The following is a 14,579-nucleotide window of genomic DNA, read 5'->3' on the forward strand; positions in this document are numbered from 1 at the left end:
CAAGATCCAAACATTTCATCAAACACTTGGTGTGCATACTAAGAAGCTTAACTACTACTTGTTTAATTCAAGAGATCAACCTCTAATCTCAACCAAACAACTTGTATTTTGCCATTAACACTTCAAGTGCATGATATATCACCATAAAAACAAGATTTAAAGAACATATACCTCTCTTGTAGTGAGCTTGAACCACCAAATCAATCCACCAAAGTGAAGCTTCAAGCTTGAATCAAGCACTTAGGGTTGGAGTAAAGTTTCACCCTAACTCAAGATCTTTCTCTTTGATTTTTCTCTCAAGATTTACTAGGGTTAAGAGCAAAGTAAAAATGGAGTTTCTCCCTTCTTCTCCAAGCTTCAAGAAAGTCGGCTATGAGGGAGAAAAAAAATGGCTAAAGCTAGCTTAAATAATCTTCTAACTTATGGTCTAACAAAAATCCATGGCTAGGGTTTTGCCACTTGGCTCCATCTTGGTCCAATCCTTTATTAATCTTTGACTAATGATATACTAACCTTTCCAATTGTACCAATACTTGTTTAACACACCTAATCTCTCACATAAAGTCTCTACCACTAATAAAAGAACACTTGGACAAATGCAAGTGGTGCATTAATTAAAATCAACTCAAGAAAAATGTTTTACTTCAAATAAAAAGAAATGATGTGTAATGCATGAAAATTATTGTAACACGTAGAGAATATAATGTAAAGGCATATAATATATGATTTAAATCCTAGGATAAAGATAGGATGAGGCAAATAATTTGGGAAAATTTCGTTTTAAAGTGAGGGTTCTCACAAGCTTAACGTAATACTATTCAACAACACTACATAAAGTAAGAAAGTGCGGAAAACTTCAAACTTAACATTTCATAACAATTATTCAATCCTTGCCTCGGATTTCCAAAAGTACATCAAAATCCAAAATGTACTACATCCAAATACATCAAATATCCAAATCATACATTAGGTTCCCAAAAGTACAACCAATAAGAGGTCTAGTCCAAAACACATTAGAAACCCTAATACAAAAGTACATCAAAAGGGAGTTCCTTCGAGTCTCATTCCAAGCCCATTCCTGTTAAGGAAAACAAATCTACAGGGTGAGCAAAACGCTCGTGAGGCCAAGAACACACATGCAAGCACATAGTCCAAGTAATAAGCCTAAATAACAGGTCAATTGGTAAATTGCAAGTAATTAACAATATCAAGAAAATGTAAACAGAAACAATTCAAGGATATGGTAGCTCTCAGGAGCTAGATTCCAATTGCTTTGCCAAGGTCAATCGTATACCTTCCCGCGATGACTCTCCGTCAACCGGGTCGGTATTTCAAATCCGTAGATCTCCACTAAATCCGTATACCTTACATACCGCTCCGGGCCCGCAAGACATTTATAAGGCGATACTCCACGAGTATGCCAAACAAGATCTCTTCAATAGATCAAGCTTATCATGTCAATCTCATGGCTCACCGAGGTTCCTGACCAAGCCCGTGCCGGCTCGAGTCCCAAGGTCAGCCTATGAGTATGGGCATCCCCCATGTACATGTGTGTGTCGAGAAGATTCACTCCAGTGACGTATGCAGTCATAGCATAGTATTTCATGTCATTCAAGCATTTGATATATTCAAGCATTTGGAGCATGAGTTAATGTTTTCAAATGAGAACGAGTGCGATAAAGTACACACTCAACTCCATTTTCAAAATCTCAAAGCATTGATAGCAGGTAAGCATATATCAAGTTCACAGGAGTTCAAGTAAACATGCACTTGACACTTGTCAAGTAGCAAGAAGAAATATCACCCAAGGCTCAAGCGTTCACCGTGGGATCCTCTTGAAGGTCCTCGTGCGAGTCTGGGCAATTAATAATGGACTATTAATGATAATCCCCTAATAATGAGAAAAGTCGTTCACTAGTACGATCTAGAAAATTTTCTTGAAAATTGAGCCTAGATTTCCCTTGAATATCGATGCTTCAAAAGGGTTTCAAAACTCGAGTAAAAATGGATCATTATCCTTAAAATCATTGGATGGGAACAAGTACGTGCAAATAGATTTCAAAACGAACGACCGAAGTCGAAATAGGGCAGACCACGTCACAATCCGGCCGGATTCCTGGCCGGATTGGAGGCAGTGACCAAGCCCCCTTTTTTTTCAAATTCCAACACCAATCCGGCCAAGAACTGGCCGGATTCAAGGTCGGGTTCTGGTGAATAGTTTCCCGCGCGGGTTTCTTTTCAAAAGGTCATGAATTTTTAATTTTTGGGTATTTTTTGAAAAATCGTAACTCACTCCCTGAATGTCCAAAATTGGAAAACTTGGTACCGTTGAAAACTACACTCCGAGTGCTACAAGTTCCTAGAAGACACCTTTCCAAGAATCCAAGTGGACGATATTCAAAAATTGACTCAAAGTTGATAATCTGAGTTACAAAACAGATTAAGGTTGGTTTTTGGCCAAATTTGAAAATTCGACTAAATTCATCCAATTTGAACTAGCCTTTGAAATTTGGTACTCCTCTAGAGTTACAATCCAAGTTTAAAACAAAACAAGCGGAACGAGGATTGAAGTTTTGAGCACCAAAATATGGTGGTTCAAAGTTACCAAAATTCCCTTGTTAAACAGTGGTTTTCCAAACTCAAATCATGAACCTTGGAAATTTAGTTGAACAGCGAAACGGACTCGGAATAGCACCAAATTTGATATGATTATACTACCATATAAGGGCTATTCTTCTACAAAATTTCATAGATAAATAAGCATGGGAAGCCACTTAACGAAATCACTCAAGTTTCCAAAATCTCTAGGCAAAGCCGCCTTATGTGTGAAAGTTTCCTTTTCGAAACTTTTGACCAAGGAAAATGCCTAAAACATGTCCCATTTATGATGAGAAATCCAGTAAGGATTCAAGACATATTTGGTAGGTGATTTACACCAAAGTGGGAGTTCATAGAGCTCACACAACAATTTCCAACATAACCAAGGCTACCCACATGCATGCATGAACTTATAAGTGCTATATTACTCCGATAAACCAAGAATTTCAAGGTTGATCATTGATTACCTTAGTTGATGGCTTAAGCAGAAATTTTGGTCCTCTTAGAGCCCACAAAAACCGTGGAAAGCAGCCCCCTTTTGTAGTCTAAGATGATCACCAAGTGTTTAGTGAAGTGTGGTTAAATTTTGAGGTGAAATGGAGAAGATTTGGTGAAGGAAATGAAAAGAAAAATCGAAGAACTTGGTGTTCTTCCTTGCTTGGAGGGTGGCCGGCTGTTCTTGGAGGGGAGAGAGAGAGTTTGATCCAAATGAGGCTTCCAAAAGAAGCTACAATGTGTGGCCCAAGATTAAGCAAAAGTCAACTCTCCCTCGCGCGCACTCGCGCGCGTTTTTGTGCTCGATTCCTCTCGAGTTTATTTCACTAGTGCACTAAAAATCTAATGCACTTGTATTCATATTAATATTATCCAATCTTAATTGTCCCAAAATAAGGGTCTAAAGTCCCTCAATTAAATCGCGCGTGTGAAAACGCTTGTTTCCAATTTAAGCGCGATAGAGTGAAACCTCCAAGAAATCCTTATAACGATAGTACTACTAACTAACTATCACTTGAGTACTTAAACATAAAAATACCTAATTTGAAGATCATTATATAAGTATCCCAATTTTCAAACTTATTGTACCCTCAAATCGGTTATTGTCTCCAAACGCACCTTCACTATTCTCACTTAACGAGTTTTCAAAAATTAAATTTTGAATTAAGTCACATTAAAAATATAATTAAGCTATAGACCCATGTAATTAGGTCCAAAGAGATTAGAAAATAATATTCAGAGTAAATGACAAAGTAAATAATTAAATAAACTAGAAATAGGAATTTAAAATGAGAAAATTTGTGAGTCCTCACCTGAGTCGAGTATTAAATCCTCAATTAACCTTTCTTAATCTACCATTGATCATTCTTAACTCTCCAATATTAATACACTCCTGATTCAAGTATAGCCTTGGAAAACATGTACTCGTTGTTTCGAACTAAACGAATTTTTGAAAAGTGAATTTTTTTTTCCAACAAAACGCTTTAAAAGTATAAAAGAGGCATTGTTCCATATAAATGGATTTTAAATGATCGCAATGAATAATTCGGAGAAAATGAGTAAATAAATATTTAAATAAACTAGTAATATTCGATAAAATAAGAAAATTTTCGGGTTCTCACATCCTCCCCTCCTTAAAAGAATTTCGTCCCCGAAATTCACATCCAGGGTAATATCATTCCCTTAATGGTTTAGTCTGCCAGATGAATCACTAACTTATGTTCTCCAACACATACTTCACAATCTCGATTCATCCAACTAGCAATCAAACCTTGATTTCTTTCTAATAGGCACTTTAACTTCCAAGTTATATGGCAACTTAATCGGCTTCATGTCTGCCTCATATAGGTAATGTCTTCACTTCCTTAATACAAATTCATAACCACTAACTCCAAATCATAAGTTGGTTACTTTCTCCCAGTAGATTTTTAACTTTCAATGGCATATACAATCACCTCATCGTGTATTATTAATATACATTCTAAACCATCCTTTGAACTACCTGTATAAATCACAAAATTACCTCCTCCGCTCGATAGAGCTAACACAAGTGTATCGGTTAAACACTTTTCACTTTTAAAAATTCTTCCTCACATTTGGAATCCTTAAATAACTTGCCAAGTCTTGCATTCTTAGAAAAGTCCTTGATCAAACCAAAAGTAATATTTGACCACCTCGAAGAACTCCAACTTTCAGTAGGATTCTCTAGTTGTTTTCTCTTAAGCAACTGCCACCATAGCTGAGTCAATAACAATTCCTTCCTTAGATATTATATGATCTAGAAAGGCTATTTTTTTCAATCGAACTCACATTCATTGAACTTAATGGGAGTTGGTGCTTTCTCGAGGTTCGTAAAACTATCATCAAGTGTCTTTCATGATTTTCTCAAACCCTAGAGTATACCGACGTATCATCGATAATTGCCACCACAGATTAATCCAATTATGATTTAAAACCCCAATGCGTTCAGATCATAATTGCCACTAGTGCATTGGTCAACCCAACTGGCGTAATTGAAAGTTCAAAGTGTCCTAATCTTGAATTGGAAGTGATCCCAGTCACATCAATTCCTAGGATTCCCAATTGGTAATAGCTCCACTTTAAATTCAACTTGAATAATATCACGGCTCCTTGCCATTGATCAAAATCCTCAGCTATGTGAGACAATGGAGTATTTGTTCTTAATGGTCACATCGTTCAGATCTCGATAATCTATATATAGCCTCAAGTTTCCATTCCAAATATGATATTCGATCCCTCAATCGTTAGGCTCACTAAACCTATTAGACATTTCCTTTCTCTAACCCAAGTCTCACAACCTTAATATATCAAGTTGGCAATCAAACATTGGGTCCCACTTCAATATTAAGTTCTCAATTTGGTCCAAATCCCTGGTTATCTCCAAGACCTCAAGTTTACCTATGCTCTCAAGTACAATCTCGAACATGTCTACTATCGTTCATATCTTATTATCAATCTAAAGGTGTAGCGAAAGGTACGACCATACATATAAGCCATGAAATCAACTAAAAGCAAGGTACCTCTCCATAAGTCATGGAAAATCGTAATAGTTGTATCAAGTCGGGATAGATTTATCAAATCATTTCGAAAGGGGAAGGGAAACAACAAGATTACAGCAAAACGTACCAGATTGCCAAGATACAAAATAACAAAAGACTTTCGCTTATACAAAAGATTAAATCTCCAAAAGTGTCAGGCTAGTCTAGGGTAAAGTTACAACCTCTATTCCTCGAGTAGAGTTATCTACCCCCACTCGAAAACTCCTAGCACCTGGACCACTTTCTGGCACTCAATTACTTTGTGGCGAATCTAGCTAGCCGCTGAGTATTTCCTCTTTTTAGATGCACTGAGGCAATTCGAAATCTTATGCTCGATACTACCGCACCTCAGACACTTTCCTTGCTTCATCCAGCACTTGTTCTCAGTGTGGTTAATCTTGCCACAGTATCCACAATTTGCATGAGAAGTGACGGCTTGACTAGTTTGAGGATTTTCCTTGTATTCCTTCTCCAGTTCCACATTCTTACGTAGCAATTCAGTTTTCTCTGCATATTCCTGTTTCCACCGTCCTTTCCAGTAGTCAGCCAGTTTCTTTTGAAATTCTACCTCATTTCGAAGAATGTTCATCTCTTTACGCATTTCTTCCAAAGTTGTCATCTTACCAATTGACTTAAGTCAAATGCTAACCTGCCAGGCAAATCAAAGGATCAAAATGTGTAGCTATTTATAATGGAATCTCGAGCCATATTACTCTTGCATTCTTAGGTTAGCTTATTAGTCTAGAGCTTTAGTACTCAACCAATCGTGCTGGAACATCAGTCATATGGGCAATAACAGTAACTACGTGATTATTTTTCTTCATTTCTAGGGTTTCGATTCCATCCAGCAGTCGCTCTATAATCATCCTCTTGAGCTTGGGGTGGCTTAACCCCTTGCCCTCTGTCCCTTTTCATTTGTTTGGCCACTCATGGATTTAACATTCACAAAGGCATGTCATAAAATAAGTGCACATAAACGAAGTTTGAAAAGCGACACTTTAATCATGCCAAACAAATACAGGAATAAAAGGGGAAGACACCGAAATAATCGAAAAATGTGTACAACCCAATCATAGATTTAAAATCATGAAGTAATAAAATCAAGTGTCTCATGAGTAATATTCAATTGTTTCACAAGGTAGTAAACATAATCAAGCAAAACACGAAATGCAATGGCCTTCGAGTAAGCATCACCCCGACCACTATGACAAAACCATTAAAGTGAACTACGTCACTAGCTTAGGGATTGGTGGAGCCAAAAGTCTCTACTGTCTTGTAGGATCATTTTCAATTCCAGCACTAGGGGTTTTAATTTCATGTCTCCTATCGAATATCTTGTCATTCTTCACTTATTCAATTGAGGTAACGCACCCAACCATAGACTTATCCATTCGATCTTTAATTTCGAGCACTACCCTAACAAGTCGGTTCTTAGCCTTTTAAAGCTTCTCACAAGGTACCTTTGTTTTCCCCGCTCCTCAAGTACCCTAGTTTCTGCTTCAGGAATTCTAGTAATCTAGGCATCCATAATTGCCCTCGATTCTCGATTATTCTTTCGAACTATCCTAGTTTCCTCGGATAGCCATTTCCGATGATCGACCACTATTAACACCCCATCATTTGGGTGCGAGCATGTCCTTTGAAATCACGTGAAGTCCTAGTTCGGTGAATTGGACTATCTCTCCAATGCTCCCTTAGGTCTTCCTCGATAATGGACCACCGTAATGCGTCCCCGAGACAATTTAATATCACCCTTGCCTTCCATAACTTACACTTAAAAGTAAAAGCTCATGTAGGTCCAGATATACTCAATAAACTAGATTGGATCATTTCGTACTATCCCACGTATATATCACACAAGATTAAGACTCTTTGTCATCCACTAATTCAAACGTAGGTTCAAATTTTCATTCCCACAAGCAGTCACTTAACTTTCAATCCAATTCCACAGTCCGACATCCTAAACTTTTAAGTCTAGGATATACTATAGAGATCTGAAGCCTAAACTCTGATACCAGCTGTGACGCCTCCACTTCTCCCTAAGGCGAACCAAAGGGTATCCGCGGGACGCCTGCCCAGGTCTCGCCAGGATTCAAGGCAATATCCATTCAAGCTTAACATAATACTATTCAACAACACTAGATAAAGTAAGAAAGTGCGGAAAACTTCAAACTTAACATTTCATAACAATTATCCAATCCTTGCCTCGAATTTTCAAAAGTACATCAAAACCCGAAATGTACTACATTCAAATACATCAAATATCCAAATCATACATTAGGTTCCCAAAAGTACAACCAATAAGAGGTCTAGTCCAAAACACATTAGAAACCCTAATACAAAAGTACATCAAAAGGGAGTTCCTTCAAGTCTCATTCCAAGCCCATTCCTGTTAAGGAAAAATAATCTACAGGGTGAGCAAAACGCTCGTGAGGCCAAGAACATATATGCAAGCACATAGTCCAAGTAACAAACCCAAATAACAGGTCAATTGGTAAAGTGCAAGTAATTAACAATATCAAGAAAATGTAAACAGAAACAATTCAAGGATATGGTAGCTCTCAGGAGTTAGATTCCACTTGCTTTGCCAAAGTCAATCGTATACCTTCCCGCGATGACTCTCCGTCAACCGGGTCGGTATTTCAAATCCGTAGATCTCTACTTACTTCTCATGTCCGTCCACCTTACATACCGCTCCGGGCCCGCAAGACATTTATAAGGCGATACTCCACGAGTATGCCAAGCAAGATCTCTTCAATAGATCAAGCTTATCATGTGAATCTCATGGCTCACCGAGGTTCCTGACCAAGCCCGTGCCGGCTCGAGTCCCAAGGTCAGCCTATGAGTTTGGGCTTCCCCCACGTACATGTGTGTGTCGAGGAGATTCACTCCAGCGACGTATGCAGCCATAGCATAGTATTTCATGTCATTCAAGCATTTGATATATTCCAGCATTTGAAGCATGAGTTATTGTTTTCAAATGAGAACGAGAGCGATAAAGTACACACTCGACTCCATTTTCAAAATCTCAAAGCATTGATAGCAGGTAAGCATGTATCAAGTTCACAGGAGTTCAAGTAAACATGCACTTGACACTCACCAAGTAGCAAGAAGAAATATTACCCAAGGCTTAAGCGTTCACCGTGGGATCCTCTTGAAGGTCCTCGTGCGAGTCTGGGTAATTAATAATGGACTATTAATGATAATCCCCTAATAATGAGGAAAGTCGTTCACTAGTACGATCTAGAAAATTTTCTCGAAAATTGAGCCTAGATTTCCCTTGAATATCGATGCTTCAAAAGGGTTTCAAAACTCGAGTAAAAATGGATCATTATCCTTAAAATCATTGGATGGGAATAAGTACGTGCAAATAGATTTCAAAACGAACGACCGAAGCCGGGTTCTGGCCGGATTGGAGGCAGTGACCAAACCCCCTTTTTTTTCAAATTCCAACACCAATCCGGCCGACTATCCAGCCAAGAACTGGCCGGATTCAAGGCCGGGTTCTGGTGAATAGTTTCCCGCGCAGATTTCTTTTCAAAAGGTCAAGAATTTTCAATTTTTGGGTATTCTTTGAAAAATCATAACTCACTCCCTGAATGTTCAAAATTGGAAAACTTGGTACCGTTGGAAACTACATTCCGAGTACTATAAGTTCCTAGAAGACACCTTTCCATGAATCTAAGTGAACGATATTCAAAAATTGACTCAAAGTTGATAACCTGAGTTATCAAAACAGATTAAGGTTGGTTTTTGGCCAAATTTGAAAATTCGGCTAAATTCACTCAATTTGAACTAGCCTTTAAAATTTGGTACTCCTCTAGAGTTACAATCCAAGTTTAAAACAAAACAAGCGGAACAAGGATTGAAGTTTTGAGTACCAAGATATGGTGGTTCAAAGTTACCAAAATTTCCTTGTTAAACAGGGGTTTTCCAAACTCAAATCATGAATCTTGGAAATTTAGTTGAACAGTGAAACGGACTCGGAATAGCACCAAATTTGGTATGATTATACTACCATATAAGGGATATTCTTATACCAAATTTCATAGATAAATAAACACGAGAAGCCACTTAACGAAATCACTCAAGTTTCCAAAATCTCTAGGCAAAGCTGCCTTATGTGTGAAAGTTTCCTTTTCGAAACTTTTGACCAAGGAAAATGCCTAAAACATGTCCCATTTATGATGAACAATCCAGTAAGGATTCAAGACATATTTGGTAGGTGATTTACACCAATAATTTCGAATACAAGTCCCAAACCAAGATTAGTTAAGAATCAGTCCAAAATGAAGAATTCCACCACTGAGTCAGTTTCAAACTTTGGCCACAACCCACTCAATTCAACTTGGAATTGAGCGTGGTTGGTGGTGTTGGAAAACACATTCATAAAGCTACAATTTTTCAGAAGAAATCATTTTCAAAATCTGTCCACAACTAGCCCACATTTGAGCATCAACTTGCTGCTCAAAACAAAGCTTCAACGAATTAACGAAACAGAGCAGCCAAGTTCAAATGGATGGTGTGGTTCACTCAGGTGGAATCAAGTCGTACATTTTATACCGTTGGAAAGTTGGGAATGTCTAGTTTCTACTACCACACACAGCACTTGATTTCGACATCGGAGCCACAAGCTATGGCTGAAACAAAAAGACTGCCTGGGCAATCCGGAAAAATTTTCCAGTTTTACTAAACCTTAGAAATCACTACATTTGACCAACCAAATCATGTTATTTTTCAATGAAACTTTCTAAACCATTCATATAACATGTATACATCATAATTAAGTCATTAGAACCTCAAAAATTTGCACAAAATTGCACGAACATGGCAGGGGTAAAACGGTCACTTTTTCCCATTGCACCTCCTTTGAGTTTCTACCAACAACATAGCATTATTCCACTAATTTAAGTATTAAACCAACATTAATAGCATCATCATTCATCAAATCAGTCCATCCAACCAAAGTGGGAGTTCATAGGGCCCCACAACAATTTGCAACATAACCAAGGCTACCCACATGCATGCATGAACTTATAAGTGCTATATTACTCCGATAAACCAAGAATTTCAAGGTTGATCATTGATTACCTTAGTTGATGGCTTAAGCAGAAATTTCGGTCCTCTTAGAGCCCACAAAAACCGTGGAAAGCAGCCCCCTTTTGTAGCCTAAGATGATCACCAAGTGTTTAGCAAAGTGTGGTTAAATTTTGAGGCGAAATGGAGAAGATTTGGTGAAGGAAATGAAGAGGAAAATTGAAGAACTTGGTGTTCTTCCTTGCTTGGAGGGTGGCCGGCTGTTCTTGGAGAGGAGAGAGAGAGTTTGATCCAAATGAGGCTTCCAAGAGAAGCTACAATGTGTGGCCCAAGATTAAGCAAAAGTCAACTCTCCCTCGCGCGCACTCGCGCGCGTTTTGTGCTCGATTCCTCTTGAGTTTATTTCACTAGTGCACTAAACCTCTAATACACTTGTATTCATATTAATATTATCCAATCTTAATTGTCCCAAAATAAGGGTCTAAAGTCCCTCAATTAAATCGCGCGTGTGAAAACGCGTGTTTCCAATTTAAGCGCAATAGAGTGAAACCTCCAAGAAATCCTTATAACGATAGTACTACTAACTAACTATCACTTGAGTACTTAAACATAAAAATACCTAATTTGAAGATCATTATATAAGTATCCCAATTTTGAAGCTTAGTGTACCCTCAAATCGGTTACTGTCTCCAAACGCGCGTTCACTATTCTCACTTAACAAGTTTTCAAAAATTAAATTTTGAAATAAGTCACATTAAAAATATAATTAAGTTATAGACCCATGTAATTAGGTCCAAAGAGGTTAGAAAATAATATTCGGAGTAAATGACCAAGTAAATAATTAAATAAGCTAGAAATAGGAATTTAAAATGAGAAAATTTGTGAGTCCTCACCTGAGTCGAGTATTAATTCCTCAATTAACCTTTTTTAATCTACCATTGATCATTCTTAACTCTCCAAGATTAATACACTCCCGATTCAAGTATAGCCTCGGAAAACATGTACTCGTTGTTCCAAACTAAACGAATTTTTGAAAAGTGAATTTTTTTTTCCAACAAAACGCTTTAAAAGTATAAAAGAGGCATCGTTCCATGTAAATGGATTTTAAATGATCGCAATGAATAATTCGGAGAAAATGAGTAAATAAATATTTAAATAAACTGGTAATATTCGATAAAATAAGAAAATTTTCGGGTTCTCACAGAAATGCCTTTCAAACAATCAAAAATTAAATTAAAGTAAATATACAAAATTTAATTTTAAAAAAATAAAGTGAATAAATAAACAAAACAAAACAAAATAAAATAATAAAAAATTCAAAAAAATGCAATTACACACATAAATTCACATAGGATCAAGTAAAATAAAAAAATAGAGGAGTAGAGTCTACCTTCCTTGAATTGGTGACCTAATAAAACAAAATTTCTCTTATTTACCCTCCAAAATAACAAAATGGTCAAGGCACCAATTCATTTGACAAATAAAAGCAATAATATGTAAAAAAAAATGGAAATAATTATGAGATTGAACAATTAAAGCATTTAAATGAAAGTAAACAACCTATATTCAAGAATTTAAGAACAAGAAGGGACCTAATTGAGACATTGAAAAAGTTTTGGGAGTCAAATCAAAGCAAAATAAAAGCTCTAAAAAAACTAATTAAGCTCTAATTATCTCAGAAAACCAGAAAATAAATTTACCCAAAACATGATTAAAACCATAAGGAGATGATTGAATTTCAAAAGAGTAAAATTGATTGATATTCCATATTTTTTGGGCCATAGCAAAATTAAGTAATCAATCTGGGGATCAAAATGCAATTTCCAAAAATGTTCATGCAGCCTAGTCGAAGACTTCATCTTCTTCGTTGGTTTTTTGAGTTCCCATTAAGCATAGCAGGTCATCCAAAAGGTTGTCATATCATGAAACAGAGAGGAGCCAAAACATTATTTTAAGGAAACAAACCCCATGTAAACATCATTCTCATCCTCACAGCAAAACCTCAAACATCAGACAGGTTCCTCAACTTTTAGGGAGAGGAAACAGATTCTAGAGACAAAACAAAGAATGAAAGAAAACAAGGGATGGACAGGAATCAACGAACAGCAACGAGGACATGCATAACTAAAGTCGATGTAACCGTAGTCAAGCCATTCACATAGCTTGTCCTCCCATTTACAACAAACACAGATTGAACTTATCAAACCACAGCCATGATCATTAAAAAAAAAAAAAAACGCAGCCTGCTAACCCGGATACCCAACCATGCTAATAAAAACTGAAACGAACAAGAGAAGGGTTCAGGGTTACCTCTTTTGCTGCCTTTGGAGTCGAAACTTCAGGAGTACTTCGCAAGGGGATGAATGAAATCCACTAGAAATTGAAGGAAACAAATTGCAAGCTTTGGGTGAAGGAGTGAGAACCTAGGGATTTTGGGCTCGGATTTGAAGCTGTTTTGGTCGTATTTTCTGAAAAACTCCTACATAAAACTTCCTCCCCTACCAACGTAGATTATCCAGATAATGAAATCTCCCCAAAAAAAGCACTGATGCGTTCAGAAAATGGCCGGGAATCTCCCTGAATATCCAACCCTGGCTCAGATTTTATCATAAAAAATTTTCTACGTTTTTTTCATCTTTTCTCTCCCTCTCTCCTTTCTTTTCCTCTCTTTTTCCTCCCTTCTTGTTCTTCAGCCACCCCCTCTTGTTCCCAGATTCCCTCTTCTCTTTCTTTCTTTCCGTTCTCCCTTTCCTTTTTATCCTACCCGAAGGTTCCAGTTTTTTTTTTTCGATGCTCTTCTTCCTTTTCCCTTCTTGTGCCGCCAGCTCTCTCTCTTTCTTGCTCTCCCCCAGATCCTCCTCCCTCTTCTCTTGTTTTCTCCTTTGTTTCCTTCTTTTTCCTTCAGCCGTTACCTTCCCTCAATCTCTCCTTTCTTCTCTCTCGGTTCCTTCTTTTTTTTTTTTCTTTCTCTCCCCCCTTGCCTAGCTCCCGCAACCCTCTTTTTTCTTCCTTTTCGTTCTTTTCTTTTTTCCCCTTTTCTCCACTGCCCGCAGCTCCTCTCCCTCTTAGCCGCAAAAACCCCTTTTTCCTTTCTTTCCCTCTCTTTTTCCTCCTACTGCCCGAAGCTTCCTTCTTCTTTTGTCCTTGTTTTTCCAGATTTTTCCTCTAACTCCACCTGTCCTAGCCACCTAGCCTTTGCATATTGTGGTGTGCAAAATGCCAAAATCACATGGCTAATGATCACCTATCCCACTTATCATGCCTTCCACCTATCTTGTTTTTTCCTTTTTATTATTTTTTTTTGTTTTTCAAAACAAATTTAGGGTAAACAAAATGTTAAACTCCTATTTGAAATTACCTTGCAAATTCATTTTATTTGGAAGAAATTGAACTTAAAAGATTGAAAACAAATTTTTGTGAGACTTTTCTTTTTCCGGAGAATTATTTAAAAGAAAATGAGCCCTAATTCAATAAAAATAGCAAACTATCATTTTGCGAATTTAGTCAACTAATAAAATAAAATAAAATACAATACAATTAAAATAAATTTTTGGTGTCTACAATTATCTCTCTTTTCATCAGAGGTACTCTGATCTATAAGAGGTGGGGGAGAATCATCCCTTAATGCAAGGTCGAGATTCATACTCTAAGTACTATTAAGATATTTTCTTTCTAGAACTTAAAGTTTGTGTCATTCAACATAAGAATATTATTGATGTTGGTAGTAATATTTGTAAGATCATTTGCAACTGAACAGAAAACATAAATAATTAAAACAAACTCACATAAACCAAAATAATAATAAATTCAAATAACGGCAGTTCCATCTCAAGATACTGATATTCCATTAATATTTTATCTTTGGACAAAATATTAACTTCTAAGTGATAT

The 14,579-nt window shown here is 37.0% G+C and overlaps 1 long non-coding RNA gene across 1 annotated transcript; it reads right to left on the minus strand.

Moving 5' to 3' along the window:
* Positions 1–7,807: 7,807 nt before the first annotated feature.
* On the minus strand, positions 7,808–13,791 carry LOC140037024 (uncharacterized). The gene is made up of 2 exons (XR_011840854.1): positions 12,999–13,791; positions 7,808–8,040 (listed from the first exon to the last, which is right to left on the minus strand). It is a non-coding gene; the product is annotated as an uncharacterized lncRNA (long non-coding RNA).
* Between the last annotated feature and the right edge of the window lie 788 nt (positions 13,792–14,579).

The sequence above is a fragment of the Coffea arabica genome, chromosome 2e (genome assembly GCF_036785885.1).
Source record: "Coffea arabica cultivar ET-39 chromosome 2e, Coffea Arabica ET-39 HiFi, whole genome shotgun sequence".
Classification (NCBI taxonomy): Eukaryota; Viridiplantae; Streptophyta; class Magnoliopsida; order Gentianales; family Rubiaceae; genus Coffea; species Coffea arabica.